We start from the raw sequence: 20,477 nt of genomic DNA on the forward strand, positions 1-20,477 counted from the left end.
TTTTGCCACATTCATGAGTGCAAAATTGCTCCCCAGTAAAGGCGAACATGTGCTCCTCAATACACACACTGGGCAATGCAGTCCACTCTAAATCAACGATTAATGACATGCTCGTTTTGTGCAATGGAGTTTCAGTCAATTGGAAAACATTTTGTAAAGTTATATTGCAACAGAAGCCCAGCCTTAAAAAAAGTGGATTTCACTTCTAAATGATTACATGAGGAAGGAAAGGAGATCAGATGCAAAAGAGGTGCTGTGGCTTAGTTGGTTAAAGCGCCTGTCTAGTAAACAGGAGATCCTGAGTTCGAATCTCAACAGCCCCTCTCTGCTTTTTTTTCGACCAATCTGTCTCCCCAATATTAAAACTTTGTACAAAGATTGTTATTTCATGCTATTTAGAAGCACAGTCAGGCTTGAAATGTTGGCAAAGCATCCAAGAATTCTGGACTCCACTACCTTAGAGTCATATTGCCCAAGGTTGCGATGCCATCAGAAATAGCACATATTAGAATGAGCAATTCATATTTCCTGCTAAATTTTTTGTAAAAGTAGCAAAGATACGCCTGAACAGGGACTTGAACCCTGGACCCTCAGATTAAAAGTCTGATGCTCTACCGACTGAGCTATCCAGGCACAGGGATCACTGCCCATTTGAAACTTGATTTTCACTCTACAGCACCTCCATACATGGCTACCTCACTGGTCAATAAAGGAAATGAATTACTAGTGCATTACACACATTTTGACACTGGAGACATAACTTTTTTCAGTCATTCCGTATCCAGATATAGAGATTTGCAGCATCTAGGACTTTAATGTTCACCCACTTACGGATTTGAATGTTTTGCCACATTCATGAGTGCAAACTTGCTCCCCAGTAAAGACGAACATGTGCTCCTCAATGCACACACTGGGCAATGCAGTCCACTCTAAATCGACGATTAATGACATGCTCGTTTTGTGCAATGGAGTTTCAGTCAATTGGAAAACATTTTGAAAAGTTATATTGCAACAGAAGCCCAGCCTTAAAAAAGTGGATTTCACTTCTAAATGATTACATGAGGAAGGAAAGGAGACCAGATGCAAAAAGGGTGCTGTGGCTTAGTTGGTTAAAGCGCCTGTCTAGTAAACAGGAGATCCTGAGTTCGAATCTCAGCAGCGCCTGTCTGCTTTTTTTTCGACCAATCTGTCTCCCCAATATTAAAACTTTGTACAAAGATTGCTGTTTCATGCTATTTAGAAGCACTGTCAGGCTTGAAATGTTGGCAAAGCATCCAAGAACTCTGGACTCCACTACCTTAGAGTCATATTGCCCAAGGTTGCGATGCCATCAGAAATAGCACATATTAGAATGAGCAATTCATATTTCCTGCTTAATTTTTTGTAAAAGAAGCAATGGTACGCCTGAACAGGGACTTGAACCCTGGACCCTCAGATTAAAAGTCTGATGCTCTACCGACTGAGCTATCCAGGCACAAGGATCACTGCCCATTTGAAACTTGATTTTCACTCTACAGCACCTCCATACATGGCTACCTCACTGGTCAATAAAGGAAATGAATTACTAGTGCATTACACACATTTTGACACTGGAGACATAACTTTTTTCAGTCATTCCGTATCCAGATATAGAGATTTGCAGCATCTAGGACTTTAATGTTCACCCACTTACGGATTTGAATGTTTTGCCACATTCATGAGTGCAAAATTGCTCCCCAGTAAAGGCGAACATGTGCTCCTCAATACACACACTGGGCAATGCAGTCCACTCTAAATCAACGATTAATGACATGCTCGTTTTGTGCAATGGAGTTTCAGTCAATTGGAAAACATTTTGTAAAGTTATATTGCAACAGAAGCCCAGCCTTAAAAAAAGTGGATTTCACTTCTAAATGATTACATGAGGAAGGACAGGAGATCAGATGCAAAAGAGGTGCTGTGGCTTAGTTGGTTAAAGCGCCTGTCTAGTAAACTGGAGATCCTGAGTTCGAATCTCAGCAGCGCCTGTCTGCTTTTTTTTTGACCAATCTGTCTCCCCAATATTAAAACTTTGTACAAAGATTATTTCATGCTATTTAGAAGCATAGTCAGGCTTGAAATGTTGGCAAAGCATCCAAGAATTCTGGACTCCACTACCTTAGAGTCATATTGCCCAAGGTTGCGATGCCATCAGAAATAGCACATATTAGAATGAGCAATTCATATTTCCTGCTAAATTTTTTGTAAAAGAAGCAAAGATACGCCTGAACAGGGACTTGAACCCTGGACCCTCAGATTAAAAGTCTGATGCTCTACCGACTGAGCTATCCAGGCACAGGGATCACTGCCCATTTGAAACTTGATTTTCACTCTACAGCACCTCCATACATGGCTACCTCACTGGTCAATAAAGGAAATGAATTACTAGTGCATTACACACATTTTGACACTGGAGACATAACTTTTTTCAGTCATTCCGTATCCAGATATAGAGATTTGCAGCATCTAGGACTTTAATGTTCACCCACTTACGGATTTGAATGTTTTGCCACATTCATGAGTGCAAACTTGCTCCCCAGTAAAGACGAACATGTGCTCCTCAATGCACACACTGGGCAATGCAGTCCACTCTAAATCGACGATTAATGACATGCTCGTTTTGTGCAATGGAGTTTCAGTCAATTGGAAAACATTTTGAAAAGTTATATTGCAACAGAAGCCCAGCCTTAAAAAAGTGGATTTCGCTTCTAAATGATTACATGAGGAACGAAAGGAGACCAGATGCAAAAAAGGTGCTGTGGCTTAGTTGGTTAAAGCGCCTGTCTAGTAAACAGGAGATCCTGAGTTCGAATCTCAGCAGCGCCTGTCTGCTTTTTTTTCGACCAATCTGTCTCCCCAATATTAAAACTTTGTACAAAGATTGCTGTTTCATGCTATTTAGAAGCACAGTCAGGCTTGAAATGTTGACAAAGCATCCAAGAACTCTGGACTCCACTACCTTAGAGTCATATTGCCCAAGGTTGCGATGCCATCAGAAATAGCACATATTAGAATGAGCAATTCATATTTCCTGCTTAATTTTTTGTAAAAGAAGCAAAGGTACGCCTGAACAGGGACTTGAACCCTGGACCCTCAGATTAAAAGTCTGATGCTCTACCGACTGAGCTATCCAGGCACAAGGATCACTGCCCATTTGAAACTTGATTTTCACTCTACAGCACCTCCATACATGGCTACCTCACTGGTCAATAAAGGAAATGAATTACTAGTGCATTACACACATTTTGACACTGGAGACATAACTTTTTTCAGTCATTCCGTATCCAGATATAGAGATTTGCAGCATCTAGGACTTTAATGTTCACCCACTAACGGATTTGAATGTTTTGCCACATTCATGAGTGCAAACTTGCTCCCCAGTAAAGACGAACATGTGCTCCTCAATGCACACACTGGGCAATGCAGTCCACTCTAAATCGACGATTAATGACATGCTCGTTTTGTGCAATGGAGTTTCAGTCAATTGGAAAACATTTTGAAAAGTTATATTGCAACAGAAGCCCAGCCTTAAAAAAGTGGATTTCACTTCTAAATGATTACATGAGGAAGGAAAGGAGACCAGATGCAAAAAAGGTGCTGTGGCTTAGTTGGTTAAAGCGCCTGTCTAGTAAACAGGAGATCCTGAGTTCGAATCTCAGCAGCGCCTGTCTGCTTTTTTTTCGACCAATCTGTCTCCCCAATATTAAAACTTTGTACAAAGATTGCTATTTCATGCTATTTAGAAGCACAGTCAGGCTTGAAATGTTGGCAAAGCATCCAAGAACTCTGGACTCCACTACCTTAGAATCATATTGCCCAAGGTTGCGATGCCATCAGAAATAGCACATATTAGAATGAGCAATTCATATTTCCTGCTTAATTTTTTGTAAAAGAAGCAAAGGTACGCCTGAACAGGGACTTGAACCCTGGACCCTCAGATTAAAAGTCTGATGCTCTACCGACTGAGCTATCCAGGCACAAAGATCACTGCCCATTTGAAACTTGATTTTCACTCTACAGCACCTCCATACATGGCTACCTCACTGGTCAATAAAGGAAATGAATTACTAGTGCATTACACACATTTTGACACTGGAGACATAACTTTTTTCAGTCATTCCGTATCCAGATATAGAGATTTGCAGCATCTAGGACTTTAATGTTCACCCACTTACGGATTTGAATGTTTTGCCACATTCATGAGTGCAAAATTGCTCCCCAGTAAAGGCGAACATGTGCTCCTCAATACACACACTGGGCAATGAAGTCCACTCTAAATCAACGATTAATGACATGCTCGTTTTGTGCATTGGAGTTTCAGTCAATTGGAAAACATTTTGTAAAGTTATATTGCAACAGAAGCCCAGCCTTAAAAAAAGTGGATTTCACTTCTAAATGATTACATGAGGAAGGACAGGAGATCAGATGCCAAAGAGGTTTTGTGGCTTAGTTGGTTAAAGCGCCTGTCTAGTAAACTGGAGATCATGAGTTTGAATCTCAGCAGCGCCTGTCTGCTTTTTTTTCGACCAATCTGTCTCCCCAATATTAAAACTTTGTACAAAGATTGTTATTTCATGCTATTTAGAAGCACAGTCAGGCTTGAAATGTTGGCAAAGCATCCAAGAATTCTGGACTCCACTACCTTAGAGTCATATTGCCCAAGGTTGCGATGCCATCAGAAATAGCACATATTAGAATGAGCAATTCATATTTCCTGCTAAATTTTTTGTAAAAGAAGCAAAGATACGCCTGAACAGGGACTTGAACCCTGGACCCTCAGATTAAAAGTCTGATGCTCTACCGACTGAGCTATCCAGGCACAGGGATCACTGCCCATTTGAAACTTGATTTTCACTCTACAGCACCTCCATACATGGCTACCTCACTGGTCAATAAAGGAAATGAATTACTAGTGCATTACACACATTTTGACACTGGAGACATAACTTTTTTCAGTCATTCCGTATCCAGATATAGAGATTTGCAGCATCTAGGACTTTAATGTTCACCCACTTACGGATTTGAATGTTTTGCCACATTCATGAGTGCAAACTTGCTCCCCAGTAAAGACGAACATGTGCTCCTCAATGCACACACTGGGCAATGCAGTCCACTCTAAATCGACGATTAATGACATGCTCGTTTTGTGCAATGGAGTTTCAGTCAATTGGAAAACATTTTGAAAAGTTATATTGCAACAGAAGCCCAGCCTTAAAAAAGTGGATTTCACTTCTAAATGATTACATGAGGAAGGAAAGGAGACCAGATGCAAAAAAGGTGCTGTGGCTTAGTTGGTTAAAGCGCCTGTCTAGTAAACAGGAGATCCTGAGTTCGAATCTCAGCAGCGCCTGTCTGCTTTTTTTTCGACCAATCTGTCTCCCCAATATTAAAACTTTGTACAAAGATTGCTATTTCATGCTATTTAGAAGCACAGTCAGGCTTGAAATGTTGGCAAAGCATCCAAGAACTCTGGACTCCACTACCTTAGAATCATATTGCCCAAGGTTGCGATGCCATCAGAAATAGCACATATTAGAATGAGCAATTCATATTTCCTGCTTAATTTTTTGTAAAAGAAGCAAAGGTACGCCTGAACAGGGACTTGAACCCTGGACCCTCAGATTAAAAGTCTGATGCTCTACCGACTGAGCTATCCAGGCACAAGGATCACTGCCCATTTGAAACTTGATTTTCACTCTACAGCACCTCCATACATGGCTACCTCACTGGTCAATAAAGGAAATGAATTACTAGTGCATTACACACATTTTGACACTGGAGACATAACTTTTTTCAGTCATTCCGTATCCAGATATAGAGATTTGCAGCATCTAGGACTTTAATGTTCACCCACTTACGGATTTGAATGTTTTGCCACATTCATGAGTGCAAAATTGCTCCCCAGTAAAGGCGAACATGTGCTCCTCAATACACACACTGGGCAATGCAGTCCACTCTAAATCAACGATTAATGACATGCTCGTTTTGTGCAATGGAGTTTCAGTCAATTGGAAAACATTTTGTAAAGTTATATTGCAACAGAAGCCCAGCCTTAAAAAAAGTGGATTTCACTTCTAAATGATTACATGAGGAAGGACAGGAGATCAGATGCAAAAGAGGTGCTGTGGCTTAGTTGGTTAAAGCGCCTGTCTAGTAAACTGGAGATCCTGAGTTCGAATCTCAGCAGCGCCTGTCTGCTTTTTTTTTGACCAATCTGTCTCCCCAATATTAAAACTTTGTACAAAGATTATTTCATGCTATTTAGAAGCATAGTCAGGCTTGAAATGTTGGCAAAGCATCCAAGAATTCTGGACTCCACTACCTTAGAGTCATATTGCCCAAGGTTGCGATGCCATCAGAAATAGCACATATTAGAATGAGCAATTCATATTTCCTGCTAAATTTTTTGTAAAAGAAGCAAAGATACGCCTGAACAGGGACTTGAACCCTGGACCCTCAGATTAAAAGTCTGATGCTCTACCGACTGAGCTATCCAGGCACAGGGATCACTGCCCATTTGAAACTTGATTTTCACTCTACAGCACCTCCATACATGGCTACCTCACTGGTCAATAAAGGAAATGAATTACTAGTGCATTACACACATTTTGACACTGGAGACATAACTTTTTTCAGTCATTCCGTATCCAGATATAGAGATTTGCAGCATCTAGGACTTTAATGTTCACCCACTTACGGATTTGAATGTTTTGCCACATTCATGAGTGCAAACTTGCTCCCCAGTAAAGACGAACATGTGCTCCTCAATGCACACACTGGGCAATGCAGTCCACTCTAAATCGACGATTAATGACATGCTCGTTTTGTGCAATGGAGTTTCAGTCAATTGGAAAACATTTTGAAAAGTTATATTGCAACAGAAGCCCAGCCTTAAAAAAGTGGATTTCGCTTCTAAATGATTACATGAGGAAGGAAAGGAGACCAGATGCAAAAAAGGTGCTGTGGCTTAGTTGGTTAAAGCGCCTGTCTAGTAAACAGGAGATCCTGAGTTCGAATCTCAGCAGCGCCTGTCTGCTTTTTTTTCGACCAATCTGTCTCCCCAATATTAAAACTTTGTACAAAGATTGCTGTTTCATGCTATTTAGAAGCACAGTCAGGCTTGAAATGTTGACAAAGCATCCAAGAACTCTGGACTCCACTACCTTAGAGTCATATTGCCCAAGGTTGCGATGCCATCAGAAATAGCACATATTAGAATGAGCAATTCATATTTCCTGCTTAATTTTTTGTAAAAGAAGCAAAGGTACGCCTGAACAGGGACTTGAACCCTGGACCCTCAGATTAAAAGTCTGATGCTCTACCGACTGAGCTATCCAGGCACAAGGATCACTGCCCATTTGAAACTTGATTTTCACTCTACAGCACCTCCATACATGGCTACCTCACTGGTCAATAAAGGAAATGAATTACTAGTGCATTACACACATTTTGACACTGGAGACATAACTTTTTTCAGTCATTCCGTATCCAGATATAGAGATTTGCAGCATCTAGGACTTTAATGTTCACCCACTAACGGATTTGAATGTTTTGCCACATTCATGAGTGCAAACTTGCTCCCCAGTAAAGACGAACATGTGCTCCTCAATGCACACACTGGGCAATGCAGTCCACTCTAAATCGACGATTAATGACATGCTCGTTTTGTGCAATGGAGTTTCAGTCAATTGGAAAACATTTTGAAAAGTTATATTGCAACAGAAGCCCAGCCTTAAAAAAGTGGATTTCACTTCTAAATGATTACATGAGGAAGGAAAGGAGACCAGATGCAAAAAAGGTGCTGTGGCTTAGTTGGTTAAAGCGCCTGTCTAGTAAACAGGAGATCCTGAGTTCCAATCTCAGCAGCGCCTGTCTGCTTTTTTTTCGACCAATCTGTCTCCCCAATATTAAAACTTTGTACAAAGATTGCTATTTCATGCTATTTAGAAGCACAGTCAGGCTTGAAATGTTGGCAAAGCATCCAAGAACTCTGGACTCCACTACCTTAGAATCATATTGCCCAAGGTTGCGATGCCATCAGAAATAGCACATATTAGAATGAGCAATTCATATTTCCTGCTTAATTTTTTGTAAAAGAAGCAAAGGTACGCCTGAACAGGGACTTGAACCCTGGACCCTCAGATTAAAAGTCTGATGCTCTACCGACTGAGCTATCCAGGCACAAAGATCACTGCCCATTTGAAACTTGATTTTCACTCTACAGCACCTCCATACATGGCTACCTCACTGGTCAATAAAGGAAATGAATTACTAGTGCATTACACACATTTTGACACTGGAGACATAACTTTTTTCAGTCATTCCGTATCCAGATATAGAGATTTGCAGCATCTAGGACTTTAATGTTCACCCACTTACGGATTTGAATGTTTTGCCACATTCATGAGTGCAAAATTGCTCCCCAGTAAAGGCGAACATGTGCTCCTCAATACACACACTGGGCAATGAAGTCCACTCTAAATCAACGATTAATGACATGCTCGTTTTGTGCATTGGAGTTTCAGTCAATTGGAAAACATTTTGTAAAGTTATATTGCAACAGAAGCCCAGCCTTAAAAAAAGTGGATTTCACTTCTAAATGATTACATGAGGAAGGACAGGAGATCAGATGCCAAAGAGGTTTTGTGGCTTAGTTGGTTAAAGCGCCTGTCTAGTAAACTGGAGATCCTGAGTTTGAATCTCAGCAGCGCCTGTCTGCTTTTTTTTCGACCAATCTGTCTCCCCAATATTAAAACTTTGTACAAAGATTGTTATTTCATGCTATTTAGAAGCACAGTCAGGCTTGAAATGTTGGCAAAGCATCCAAGAATTCTGGACTCCACTACCTTAGAGTCATATTGCCCAAGGTTGCGATGCCATCAGAAATAGCACATATTAGAATGAGCAATTCATATTTCCTGCTAAATTTTTTGTAAAAGAAGCAAAGATACGCCTGAACAGGGACTTGAACCCTGGACCCTCAGATTAAAAGTCTGATGCTCTACCGACTGAGCTATCCAGGCACAGGGATCACTGCCCATTTGAAACTTGATTTTCACTCTACAGCACCTCCATACATGGCTACCTCACTGGTCAATAAAGGAAATGAATTACTAGTGCATTACACACATTTTGACACTGGAGACATAACTTTTTTCAGTCATTACGTATCCAGATATAGAGATTTGCAGCATCTAGGACTTTAATGTTCACCCACTTACGGATTTGAATGTTTTGCCACATTCATGAGTGCAAACTTGCTCCCCAGTAAAGACGAACATGTGCTCCTCAATGCACACACTGGGCAATGCAGTCCACTCTAAATCGACGATTAATGACATGCTCGTTTTGTGCAATGGAGTTTCAGTCAATTGGAAAACATTTTGAAAAGTTATATTGCAACAGAAGTCCAGCCTTAAAAAAGTGGATTTCACTTCTAAATGATTACATGAGGAAGGAAAGGAGACCAGATGCAAAAAAGGTGCTGTGGCTTAGTTGGTTAAAGCGCCTGTCTAGTAAACAGGAGATCCTGAGTTCGAATCTCAGCAGCGCCTGTCTGCTTTTTTTCGACCAATCTGTCTCCCCAATATTAAAACTTTGTACAAAGATTGCTATTTCATGCTATTTAGAAGCACAGTCAGGCTTGATATGTTGGCAAAGCATCCAAGAACTCTGGACTCCACTACCTTAGAGTCATATTGCCCAAGGTTGCGATGCCATCAGAAATAGCACATATTAGAATGAGCAATTCATATTTCCTGCTTAATTTTTTGTAAAAGAAGCAAAGGTACGCCTGAACAGGGACTTGAACCCTGGACCCTCAGATTAAAAGTCTGATGCTCTACCGACTGAGCTATCCAGGCAGATGGATCACTGCCATTTGAAACTTGATTTTCACTCTACAGCACCTCCATACATGGCTACCTCACTGGTCAATAAAGGAAATGAATTACTAGTGCATTACACACATTTTGACACTGGAGACATAACTTTTTTCAGTCATTCCGTATCCAGATATAGAGATTTGCAGCATCTAGGACTTTAATGTTCACCCACTTACGGATTTGAATGTTTTGCCACATTCATGAGTGCAAAATTGCTCCCCAGTAAAGGCGAACATGTGCTCCTCAATGCACACACTGGGCAATGCAGTCCACTCTAAATCGACGATTAATGACATGCTCGTTTTGTGCAATGGAGTTTCAGTCAATTGGAAAACATTTTGTAAAGTTATATTGCAACAGAAGCCCAGCCTTAAAAAAAGTGGATTTCACTTCTAAATGATTACATGAGGAAGGACAGGAGATCAGATGCAAAAGAGGTGCTGTGGCTTAGTTGGTTAAAGCGCCTGTCTAGTAAACTGGAGATCCTGAGTTCGAATCTCAGCAGCGCCTGTCTGCTTTTTTTTCGACCAATCTGTCTCCCCAATATTAAAACTTTGTACAAAGATTGTTATTTCATGCTATTTAGAAGCACAGTCAGGCTTGAAATGTTGGCAAAGCATCCAAGAATTCTGGACTCCACTACCTTAGAGTCATATTGCCCAAGGTTGCGATGCCATCAGAAATAGCACATATTAGAATGAGCAATTCATATTTCCTGCTAAATTTTTTGTAAAAGAAGCAAAGATACGCCTGAACAGGGACTTGAACCCTGGACCCTCAGATTAAAAGTCTGATGCTCTACCGACTGAGCTATCCAGGCACGGGGATCACTGCCCATTTGAAACTTGATTTTCACTCTACAGCACCTCCATACATGGCTACCTCACTGGTCAATAAAGGAAATGAATTACTAGTGCATTACACACATTTTGACACTGGAGACATAACTTTTTTCAGTCATTCCGTATCCAGATATAGAGATTTGCAGCATCTAGGACTTTAATGTTCACCCACTTACGGATTTGAATGTTTTGCCACATTAATGAGTGCAAACTTGCTCCCCAGTAAAGACGAACATGTGCTCCTCAATGCACACACTGGGCAATGCAGTCCACTCTAAATCGACGATTAATGACATGCTCGTTTTGTGCAATGGAGTTTCAGTCAATTGGAAAACATTTTGAAAAGTTATATTGCAACAGAAGCCCAGCCTTAAAAAAGTGGATTTCACTTCTAAATGATTACATGAGGAAGGAAAGGAGACCAGATGCAAAAAAGGTGCTGTGGCTTAGTTGGTTAAAGCGCCTGTCTAGTAAACAGGAGATCCTGAGTTCGAATCTCAGCAGCGCCTGTCTGCTTTTTTTCGACCAATCTGTCTCCCCAATATTAAAACTTTGTACAAAGATTGCTATTTCATGCTATTTAGAAGCACAGTCAGGCTTGATATGTTGGCAAAGCATCCAAGAACTCTGGACTCCACTACCTTAGAGTCATATTGCCCAAGGTTGCGATGCCATCAGAAATAGCACATATTAGAATGAGCAATTCATATTTCCTGCTTAATTTTTTGTAAAAGAAGCAAAGGTACGCCTGAACAGGGACTTGAACCCTGGACCCTCAGATTAAAAGTCTGATGCTCTACCGACTGAGCTATCCAGGCACAGGGATCACTGCCCATTTGAAACTTGATTTTCACTCTACAGCACCTCCATACATGGCTACCTCACTGGTCAATAAAGGAAATGAATTACTAGTGCATTACACACATTTTGACACTGGAGACATAACTTTTTTCAGTCATTCCGTATCCAGATATAGAGATTTGCAGCATCTAGGACTTTAATGTTCACCCACTTACGGATTTGAATGTTTTGCCACATTCATGAGTGCAAACTTGCTCCCCAGTAAAGACGAACATGTGCTCCTCAATGCACACACTGGGCAATGCAGTCCACTCTAAATCGACGATTAATGACATGCTCGTTTTGTGCAATGGAGTTTCAGTCAATTGGAAAACATTTTGAAAAGTTATATTGCAACAGAAGCCCAGCCTTAAAAAAGTGGATTTCACTTCTGATTGATTACATGAGGAAGGAAAGGAGACCAGATGCAAAAAAGGTGCTGTGGCTTAGTTGGTTAAAGCGCCTGTCTAGTAAACAGGAGATCCTGAGTTCGAATCTCAGCAGCGCCTGTCTGCTTTTTTTTCGACCAATCTGTCTCCCCAATATTAAAACTTTGTACAAAGATTGCTGTTTCATGCTATTTAGAAGCACAGTCAGGCTTGAAATGTTGGCAAAGCATCCAAGAACTCTGGACTCCACTACCTTAGAGTCATATTGCCCAAGGTTGCGATGCCATCAGAAATAGCACATATTAGAATGAGCAATTCATATTTCCTGCTAAATTTTTTGTAAAAGAAGCAAAGATACGCCTGAACAGGGACTTGAACCCTGGACCCTCAGATTAAAAGTCTGATGCTCTACCGACTGAGCTATCCAGGCACAGGGATCACTGCCCATTTGAAACTTGATTTTCACTCTACAGCACCTCCATACATGGCTACCTCACTGGTCAATAAAGGAAATGAATTACTAGTGCATTGCACACATTTTGACACTGGAGACATAACTTTTTTCAGTCATTCCGTATCCAGATATAGAGATTTGCAGCATCTAGGACTTTAATGTTCACCCACTTACGGATTTGAATGTTTTGCCACATTCATGAGTGCAAAATTGCTCCCCAGTAAAGGCGAACATGTGCTCCTCAATACACACACTGGGCAATGCAGTCCACTCTAAATCAACGATTAATGACATGCTCGTTTTGTGCAATGGAGTTTCAGTCAATTGGAAAACATTTTGTAAAGTTATATTGCAACAGAAGCCCAGCCTTAAAAAAAGTGGATTTCACTTCTAAATGATTACATGAGGAAGGAAAGGAGATCAGATGCAAAAGAGGTGCTGTGGCTTAGTTGGTTAAAGCGCCTGTCTAGTAAACAGGAGATCCTGAGTTCGAATCTCAACAGCCCCTCTCTGCTTTTTTTTCGACCAATCTGTCTCCCCAATATTAAAACTTTGTACAAAGATTGTTATTTCATGCTATTTAGAAGCACAGTCAGGCTTGAAATGTTGGCAAAGCATCCAAGAATTCTGGACTCCACTACCTTAGAGTCATATTGCCCAAGGTTGCGATGCCATCAGAAATAGCACATATTAGAATGAGCAATTCATATTTCCTGCTAAATTTTTTGTAAAAGTAGCAAAGATACGCCTGAACAGGGACTTGAACCCTGGACCCTCAGATTAAAAGTCTGATGCTCTACCGACTGAGCTATCCAGGCACAGGGATCACTGCCTATTTGAAACTTGATTTTCACTCTACAGCACCTCCATACATGGCTACCTCACTGGTCAATAAAGGAAATGAATTACTAGTGCATTACACACATTTTGACACTGGAGACATAACTTTTTTCAGTCATTCCGTATCCAGATATAGAGATTTGCAGCATCTAGGACTTTAATGTTCACCCACTTACGGATTTGAATGTTTTGCCACATTCATGAGTGCAAACTTGCTCCCCAGTAAAGACGAACATGTGCTCCTCAATGCACACACTGGGCAATGCAGTCCACTCTAAATCGACGATTAATGACATGCTCGTTTTGTGCAATGGAGTTTCAGTCAATTGGAAAACATTTTGAAAAGTTATATTGCAACAGAAGCCCAGCCTTAAAAAAGTGGATTTCACTTCTAAATGATTACATGAGGAAGGAAAGGAGACCAGATGCAAAAAGGGTGCTGTGGCTTAGTTGGTTAAAGCGCCTGTCTAGTAAACAGGAGATCCTGAGTTCGAATCTCAGCAGCGCCTGTCTGCTTTTTTTTCGACCAATCTGTCTCCCCAATATTAAAACTTTGTACAAAGATTGCTGTTTCATGCTATTTAGAAGCACTGTCAGGCTTGAAATGTTGGCAAAGCATCCAAGAACTCTGGACTCCACTACCTTAGAGTCATATTGCCCAAGGTTGCGATGCCATCAGAAATAGCACATATTAGAATGAGCAATTCATATTTCCTGCTTAATTTTTTGTAAAAGAAGCAATGGTACGCCTGAACAGGGACTTGAACCCTGGACCCTCAGATTAAAAGTCTGATGCTCTACCGACTGAGCTATCCAGGCACAAGGATCACTGCCCATTTGAAACTTGATTTTCACTCTACAGCACCTCCATACATGGCTACCTCACTGGTCAATAAAGGAAATGAATTACTAGTGCATTACACACATTTTGACACTGGAGACATAACTTTTTTCAGTCATTCCGTATCCAGATATAGAGATTTGCAGCATCTAGGACTTTAATGTTCACCCACTTACGGATTTGAATGTTTTGCCACATTCATGAGTGCAAACTTGCTCCCCAGTAAAGACGAACATGTGCTCCTCAATGCACACACTGGGCAATGCAGTCCACTCTAAATCGACGATTAATGACATGCTCGTTTTGTGCAATGGAGTTTCAGTCAATTGGAAAACATTTTGAAAAGTTATATTGCAACAGAAGCCCAGCCTTAAAAAAGTGGATTTCACTTCTAAATGATTACATGAGGAAGGAAAGGAGACCAGATGCAAAAAAGGTGCTGTGGCTTAGTTGGTTAAAGCGCCTGTCTAGTAAACAGGAGATCCTGAGTTCGAATCTCAGCAGCGCCTGTCTGCTTTTTTTTCGACCAATCTGTCTCCCCAATATTAAAACTTTGTACAAAGATTGCTATTTCATGCTATTTAGAAGCACAGTCAGGCTTGAAATGTTGGCAAAGCATCCAAGAACTCTGGACTCCACTACCTTAGAATCATATTGCCCAAGGTTGCGATGCCATCAGAAATAGCACATATTAGAATGAGCAATTCATATTTCCTGCTTAATTTTTTGTAAAAGAAGCAAAGGTACGCCTGAACAGGGACTTGAACCCTGGACCCTCAGATTAAAAGTCTGATGCTCTACCGACTGAGCTATCCAGGCACAAGGATCACTGCCCATTTGAAACTTGATTTTCACTCTACAGCACCTCCATACATGGCTACCTCACTGGTCAATAAAGGAAATGAATTACTAGTGCATTACACACATTTTGACACTGGAGACATAACTTTTTTCAGTCATTCCGTATCCAGATATAGAGATTTGCAGCATCTAGGACTTTAATGTTCACCCACTTACGGATTTGAATGTTTTGCCACATTCATGAGTGCAAAATTGCTCCCCAGTAAAGGCGAACATGTGCTCCTCAATACACACACTGGGCAATGCAGTCCACTCTAAATCAACGATTAATGACATGCTCGTTTTGTGCAATGGAGTTTCAGTCAATTGGAAAACATTTTGTAAAGTTATATTGCAACAGAAGCCCAGCCTTAAAAAAAGTGGATTTCACTTCTAAATGATTACATGAGGAAGGACAGGAGATCAGATGCAAAAGAGGTGCTGTGGCTTAGTTGGTTAAAGCGCCTGTCTAGTAAACTGGAGATCCTGAGTTCGAATCTCAGCAGCGCCTGTCTGCTTTTTTTTTGACCAATCTGTCTCCCCAATATTAAAACTTTGTACAAAGATTATTTCATGCTATTTAGAAGCATAGTCAGGCTTGAAATGTTGGCAAAGCATCCAAGAATTCTGGACTCCACTACCTTAGAGTCATATTGCCCAAGGTTGCGATGCCATCAGAAATAGCACATATTAGAATGAGCAATTCATATTTCCTGCTAAATTTTTTGTAAAAGAAGCAAAGATACGCCTGAACAGGGACTTGAACCCTGGACCCTCAGATTAAAAGTCTGATGCTCTACCGACTGAGCTATCCAGGCACAGGGATCACTGCCCATTTGAAACTTGATTTTCACTCTACAGCACCTCCATACATGGCTACCTCACTGGTCAATAAAGGAAATGAATTACTAGTGCATTACACACATTTTGACACTGGAGACATAACTTTTTTCAGTCATTCCGTATCCAGATATAGAGATTTGCAGCATCTAGGACTTTAATGTTCACCCACTTACGGATTTGAATGTTTTGCCACATTCATGAGTGCAAACTTGCTCCCCAGTAAAGACGAACATGTGCTCCTCAATGCACACACTGGGCAATGCAGTCCACTCTAAATCGACGATTAATGACATGCTCGTTTTGTGCAATGGAGTTTCAGTCAATTGGAAAACATTTTGAAAAGTTATATTGCAACAGAAGCCCAGCCTTAAAAAAGTGGATTTCGCTTCTAAATGATTACATGAGGAAGGAAAGGAGACCAGATGCAAAAAAGGTGCTGTGGCTTAGTTGGTTAAAGCGCCTGTCTAGTAAACAGGAGATCCTGAGTTCGAATCTCAGCAGCGCCTGTCTGCTTTTTTTTCGACCAATCTGTCTCCCCAATATTAAAACTTTGTACAAAGATTGCTGTTTCATGCTATTTAGAAGCACAGTCAGGCTTGAAATGTTGACAAAGCATCCAAGAACTCTGGACTCCACTACCTTAGAGTCATATTGCCCAAGGTTGCGATGCCATCAGAAATAGCACATATTAGAATGAGCAATTCATATTTCCTGCTTAATTTTTTGTAAAAGAAGCAAAGGTACGCCTGAACAGGGACTTGAACCCTGGACCCTCAGATTAAAAGTCTGATGCTCTACCGACTGAGCTATCCAGGCACAAGGATCACTGCCCATTTGAAACTTGATTTTCACTCTACAGCACCTCCATACATGGCTACCTCACTGGTCAATAAAGGAAATGAATTACTAGTGCATTACACACATTTTGACACTGGAGACATAACTTTTTTCAGTCATTCCGTATCCAGATATAGAGATTTGCAGCATCTAGGACTTTAATGTTCACCCACTAACGGATTTGAATGTTTTGCCACATTCATGAGTGCAAACTTGCTCCCCAGTAAAGACGAACATGTGCTCCTCAATGCACACACTGGGCAATGCAGTCCACTCTAAATCGACGATTAATGACATGCTCGTTTTGTGCAATGGAGTTTCAGTCAATTGGAAAACATTTTGAAAAGTTATATTGCAACAGAAGCCCAGCCTTAAAAAAGTGGATTTCACTTCTAAATGATTACATGAGGAAGGAAAGGAGACCAGATGCAAAAAAGGTGCTGTGGCTTAGTTGGTTAAAGCGCCTGTCTAGTAAACAGGAGATCCTGAGTTCGAATCTCAGCAGCGCCTGTCTGCTTTTTTTTCGACCAATCTGTCTCCCCAATATTAAAACTTTGTACAAAGATTGCTATTTCATGCTATTTAGAAGCACAGTCAGGCTTGAAATGTTGGCAAAGCATCCAAGAACTCTGGACTCCACTACCTTAGAATCATATTGCCCAAGGTTGCGATGCCATCAGAAATAGCACATATTAGAATGAGCAATTCATATTTCCTGCTTAATTTTTTGTAAAAGAAGCAATGGTACGCCTGAACAGGGACTTGAACCCTGGACCCTCAGATTAAAAGTCTGATGCTCTACCGACTGAGCTATCCAGGCACAAGGATCACTGCCCATTTGAAACTTGATTTTCACTCTACAGCACCTCCATACATGGCTACCTCACTGGTCAATAAAGGAAATGAATTACTAGTGCATTACACACATTTTGACACTGGAGACATAACTTTTTTCAGTCATTCCGTATCCAGATATAGAGATTTGCAGCATCTAGGACTTTAATGTTCACCCACTTACGGATTTGAATGTTTTGCCACATTCATGAGTGCAAAATTGCTCCCCAGTAAAGGCGAACATGTGCTCCTCAATACACACACTGGGCAATGCAGTCCACTCTAAATCAACGATTAATGACATGCTCGTTTTGTGCAATGGAGTTTCAGTCAATTGGAAAACATTTTGTAAAGTTATATTGCAACAGAAGCCCAGCCTTAAAAAAAGTGGATTTCACTTCTAAATGATTACATGAGGAAGGACAGGAGATCAGATGCAAAAGAGGTGCTGTGGCTTAGTTGGTTAAAGCGCCTGTCTAGTAAACTGGAGATCCTGAGTTCGAATCTCAGCAGCGCCTGTCTGCTTTTTTTTTGACCAATCTGTCTCCCCAATATTAAAACTTTGTACAAAGATTATTTCATGCTATTTAGAAGCATAGTCAGGCTTGAAATGTTGGCAAAGCATCCAAGAATTCTGGACTCCACTACCTTAGAGTCATATTGCCCAAGGTTGCGATGCCATCAGAAATAGCACATATTAGAATGAGCAATTCATATTTCCTGCTAAATTTTTTGTAAAAGAAGCAAAGATACGCCTGAACAGGGACTTGAACCCTGGACCCTCAGATTAAAAGTCTGATGCTCTACCGACTGAGCTATCCAGGCACAGGGATCACTGCCCATTTGAAACTTGATTTTCACTCTACAGCACCTCCATACATGGCTACCTCACTGGTCAATAAAGGAAATGAATTACTAGTGCATTACACACATTTTGACACTGGAGACATAACTTTTTTCAGTCATTCCGTATCCAGATATAGAGATTTGCAGCATCTAGGACTTTAATGTTCACCCACTTACGGATTTGAATGTTTTGCCACATTCATGAGTGCAAACTTGCTCCCCAGTAAAGACGAACATGTGCTCCTCAATGCACACACTGGGCAATGCAGTCCACTCTAAATCGACGATTAATGACATGCTCGTTTTGTGCAATGGAGTTTCAGTCAATTGGAAAACATTTTGAAAAGTTATATTGCAACAGAAGCCCAGCCTTAAAAAAGTGGATTTCGCTTCTAAATGATTACATGAGGAAGGAAAGGAGACCAGATGCAAAAAAGGTGCTGTGGCTTAGTTGGTTAAAGCGCCTGTCTAGTAAACAGGAGATCCTGAGTTCGAATCTCAGCAGCGCCTGTCTGCTTTTTTTTCGACCAATCTGTCTCCCCAATATTAAAACTTTGTACAAAGATTGCTGTTTCATGCTATTTAGAAGCACAGTCAGGCTTGAAATGTTGACAAAGCATCCAAGAACTCTGGACTCCACTACCTTAGAGTCATATTGCCCAAGGTTGCGATGCCATCAGAAATAGCACATATTAGAATGAGCAATTCATATTTCCTGCTTAATTTTTTGTAAAAGAAGCAAAGGTACGCCTGAACAGGGACTTGAACCCTGGACCCTCAGATTAAAAGTCTGATGCTCTACCGACTGAGCTATCCAGGCACAAGGATCACTGCCCATTTGAAACTTGATTTTCACTCTACAGCACCTCCATACATGGCTACCTCACTGGTCAATAAAGGAAATGAATTACTAGTGCATTACACACATTTTGACACTGGAGACATAACTTTTTTCAGTCATTCCGTATCCAGATATAGAGATTTGCAGCATCTAGGACTTTAATGTTCACCCACTAACGGATTTGAATGTTTTGCCACATTCATGAGTGCAAACTTGCTCCCCAGTAAAGACGAACATGTGCTCCTCAATGCACACACTGGGCAATGCAGTCCACTCTAAATCGACGATTAATGACATGCTCGTTTTGTGCAATGGAGTTTCAGTCAATTGGAAAACATTTTGAAAAGTTATATTGCAACAGAAGCCCAGCCTTAAAAAAGTGGATTTCACTTCTAAATGATTACATGAGGAAGGAAAGGAGACCAGATGCAAAAAAGGTGCTGTGGCTTAGTTGGTTAAAGCGCCTGTCTAGTAAACAGGAGATCCTGAGTTCGAATCTCAGCAGCGCCTGTCTGCTTTTTTTTCGACCAATCTGTCTCCCCAATATTAAAACTTTGTACAAAGATTGCTATTTCATGCTATTTAGAAGCACAGTCAGGCTTGAAATGTTGGCAAAGCATCCAAGAACTCTGGACTCCACTACCTTAGAATCATATTGCCCAAGGTTGCGATGCCATCAGAAATAGCACATATTAGAATGAGCAATTCATATTTCCTGCTTAATTTTTTGTAAAAGAAGCAAAGGTACGCCTGAACAGGGACTTGAACCCTGGACCCTCAGATTAAAAGTCTGATGCTCTACCGACTGAGCTATCCAGGCACAAAGATCACTGCCCATTTGAAACTTGATTTTCACTCTACAGCACCTCCATACATGGCTACCTCACTGGTCAATAAAGGAAATGAATTACTAGTGCATTACACACATTTTGACACTGGAGACATAACTTTTTTCAGTCATTCCGTATCCAGATATAGAGATTTGCAGCATCTAGGACTTTAATGTTCACCCACTTACGGATTTGAATGTTTTGCCACATTCATGAGTGCAAAATTGCTCCCCAGTAAAGGCGAACATGTGCTCCTCAATACACACACTGGGCAATGAAGTCCACTCTAAATCAACGATTAATGACATGCTCGTTTTGTGCATTGGAGTTTCAGTCAATTGGAAAACATTTTGTAAAGTTATATTGCAACAGAAGCCCAGCCTTAAAAAAAGTGGATTTCACTTCTAAATGATTACATGAGGAAGGACAGGAGATCAGATGCCAAAGAGGTTTTGTGGCTTAGTTGGTTAAAGCGCCTGTCTAGTAAACTGGAGATCC

At 40.8% G+C, this 20,477-nt stretch overlaps 24 non-coding genes across 24 annotated transcripts; all 24 read right to left on the minus strand.

Moving 5' to 3' along the window:
• Positions 1–560: 560 nt before the first annotated feature.
• Positions 561–633, minus strand: TRNAK-UUU (transfer RNA lysine (anticodon UUU)). The gene has a single exon. It is a non-coding gene; the product is annotated as a tRNA-Lys (tRNA).
• Positions 634–1,401: 768 nt separating this feature from the next.
• TRNAK-UUU (transfer RNA lysine (anticodon UUU)) lies at positions 1,402–1,474 on the minus strand. Its single transcript has one exon. It is a non-coding gene; the product is annotated as a tRNA-Lys (tRNA).
• A 766-nt stretch (positions 1,475–2,240) lies between these two features.
• On the minus strand, positions 2,241–2,313 carry TRNAK-UUU (transfer RNA lysine (anticodon UUU)). Its single transcript has one exon. It is a non-coding gene; the product is annotated as a tRNA-Lys (tRNA).
• Positions 2,314–3,081: 768 nt separating this feature from the next.
• On the minus strand, positions 3,082–3,154 carry TRNAK-UUU (transfer RNA lysine (anticodon UUU)). Its single transcript has one exon. It is a non-coding gene; the product is annotated as a tRNA-Lys (tRNA).
• Positions 3,155–3,922: 768 nt separating this feature from the next.
• On the minus strand, positions 3,923–3,995 carry TRNAK-UUU (transfer RNA lysine (anticodon UUU)). The gene has a single exon. It is a non-coding gene; the product is annotated as a tRNA-Lys (tRNA).
• A 769-nt stretch (positions 3,996–4,764) lies between these two features.
• TRNAK-UUU (transfer RNA lysine (anticodon UUU)) lies at positions 4,765–4,837 on the minus strand. Its single transcript has one exon. It is a non-coding gene; the product is annotated as a tRNA-Lys (tRNA).
• Positions 4,838–5,605: 768 nt separating this feature from the next.
• TRNAK-UUU (transfer RNA lysine (anticodon UUU)) lies at positions 5,606–5,678 on the minus strand. Its single transcript has one exon. It is a non-coding gene; the product is annotated as a tRNA-Lys (tRNA).
• A 766-nt stretch (positions 5,679–6,444) lies between these two features.
• Positions 6,445–6,517, minus strand: TRNAK-UUU (transfer RNA lysine (anticodon UUU)). Its single transcript has one exon. It is a non-coding gene; the product is annotated as a tRNA-Lys (tRNA).
• Positions 6,518–7,285: 768 nt separating this feature from the next.
• Positions 7,286–7,358, minus strand: TRNAK-UUU (transfer RNA lysine (anticodon UUU)). Its single transcript has one exon. It is a non-coding gene; the product is annotated as a tRNA-Lys (tRNA).
• Positions 7,359–8,126: 768 nt separating this feature from the next.
• Positions 8,127–8,199, minus strand: TRNAK-UUU (transfer RNA lysine (anticodon UUU)). The gene has a single exon. It is a non-coding gene; the product is annotated as a tRNA-Lys (tRNA).
• A 769-nt stretch (positions 8,200–8,968) lies between these two features.
• TRNAK-UUU (transfer RNA lysine (anticodon UUU)) lies at positions 8,969–9,041 on the minus strand. Its single transcript has one exon. It is a non-coding gene; the product is annotated as a tRNA-Lys (tRNA).
• A 767-nt stretch (positions 9,042–9,808) lies between these two features.
• Positions 9,809–9,881, minus strand: TRNAK-UUU (transfer RNA lysine (anticodon UUU)). The gene has a single exon. It is a non-coding gene; the product is annotated as a tRNA-Lys (tRNA).
• A 768-nt stretch (positions 9,882–10,649) lies between these two features.
• TRNAK-UUU (transfer RNA lysine (anticodon UUU)) lies at positions 10,650–10,722 on the minus strand. The gene has a single exon. It is a non-coding gene; the product is annotated as a tRNA-Lys (tRNA).
• Positions 10,723–11,489: 767 nt separating this feature from the next.
• TRNAK-UUU (transfer RNA lysine (anticodon UUU)) lies at positions 11,490–11,562 on the minus strand. Its single transcript has one exon. It is a non-coding gene; the product is annotated as a tRNA-Lys (tRNA).
• A 768-nt stretch (positions 11,563–12,330) lies between these two features.
• TRNAK-UUU (transfer RNA lysine (anticodon UUU)) lies at positions 12,331–12,403 on the minus strand. Its single transcript has one exon. It is a non-coding gene; the product is annotated as a tRNA-Lys (tRNA).
• Positions 12,404–13,172: 769 nt separating this feature from the next.
• On the minus strand, positions 13,173–13,245 carry TRNAK-UUU (transfer RNA lysine (anticodon UUU)). The gene has a single exon. It is a non-coding gene; the product is annotated as a tRNA-Lys (tRNA).
• A 768-nt stretch (positions 13,246–14,013) lies between these two features.
• On the minus strand, positions 14,014–14,086 carry TRNAK-UUU (transfer RNA lysine (anticodon UUU)). The gene has a single exon. It is a non-coding gene; the product is annotated as a tRNA-Lys (tRNA).
• A 768-nt stretch (positions 14,087–14,854) lies between these two features.
• TRNAK-UUU (transfer RNA lysine (anticodon UUU)) lies at positions 14,855–14,927 on the minus strand. Its single transcript has one exon. It is a non-coding gene; the product is annotated as a tRNA-Lys (tRNA).
• Positions 14,928–15,693: 766 nt separating this feature from the next.
• TRNAK-UUU (transfer RNA lysine (anticodon UUU)) lies at positions 15,694–15,766 on the minus strand. The gene has a single exon. It is a non-coding gene; the product is annotated as a tRNA-Lys (tRNA).
• Positions 15,767–16,534: 768 nt separating this feature from the next.
• TRNAK-UUU (transfer RNA lysine (anticodon UUU)) lies at positions 16,535–16,607 on the minus strand. Its single transcript has one exon. It is a non-coding gene; the product is annotated as a tRNA-Lys (tRNA).
• A 768-nt stretch (positions 16,608–17,375) lies between these two features.
• TRNAK-UUU (transfer RNA lysine (anticodon UUU)) lies at positions 17,376–17,448 on the minus strand. The gene has a single exon. It is a non-coding gene; the product is annotated as a tRNA-Lys (tRNA).
• A 766-nt stretch (positions 17,449–18,214) lies between these two features.
• TRNAK-UUU (transfer RNA lysine (anticodon UUU)) lies at positions 18,215–18,287 on the minus strand. Its single transcript has one exon. It is a non-coding gene; the product is annotated as a tRNA-Lys (tRNA).
• A 768-nt stretch (positions 18,288–19,055) lies between these two features.
• Positions 19,056–19,128, minus strand: TRNAK-UUU (transfer RNA lysine (anticodon UUU)). The gene has a single exon. It is a non-coding gene; the product is annotated as a tRNA-Lys (tRNA).
• Positions 19,129–19,896: 768 nt separating this feature from the next.
• On the minus strand, positions 19,897–19,969 carry TRNAK-UUU (transfer RNA lysine (anticodon UUU)). Its single transcript has one exon. It is a non-coding gene; the product is annotated as a tRNA-Lys (tRNA).
• Between the last annotated feature and the right edge of the window lie 508 nt (positions 19,970–20,477).

Source organism: Ambystoma mexicanum, unplaced genomic scaffold, assembly GCF_040938575.1.
Source record: "Ambystoma mexicanum isolate Mex_15411 unplaced genomic scaffold, UKY_AmexF1_1 Mex_scaf1, whole genome shotgun sequence".
Classification (NCBI taxonomy): domain Eukaryota; kingdom Metazoa; phylum Chordata; class Amphibia; order Caudata; family Ambystomatidae; genus Ambystoma; species Ambystoma mexicanum.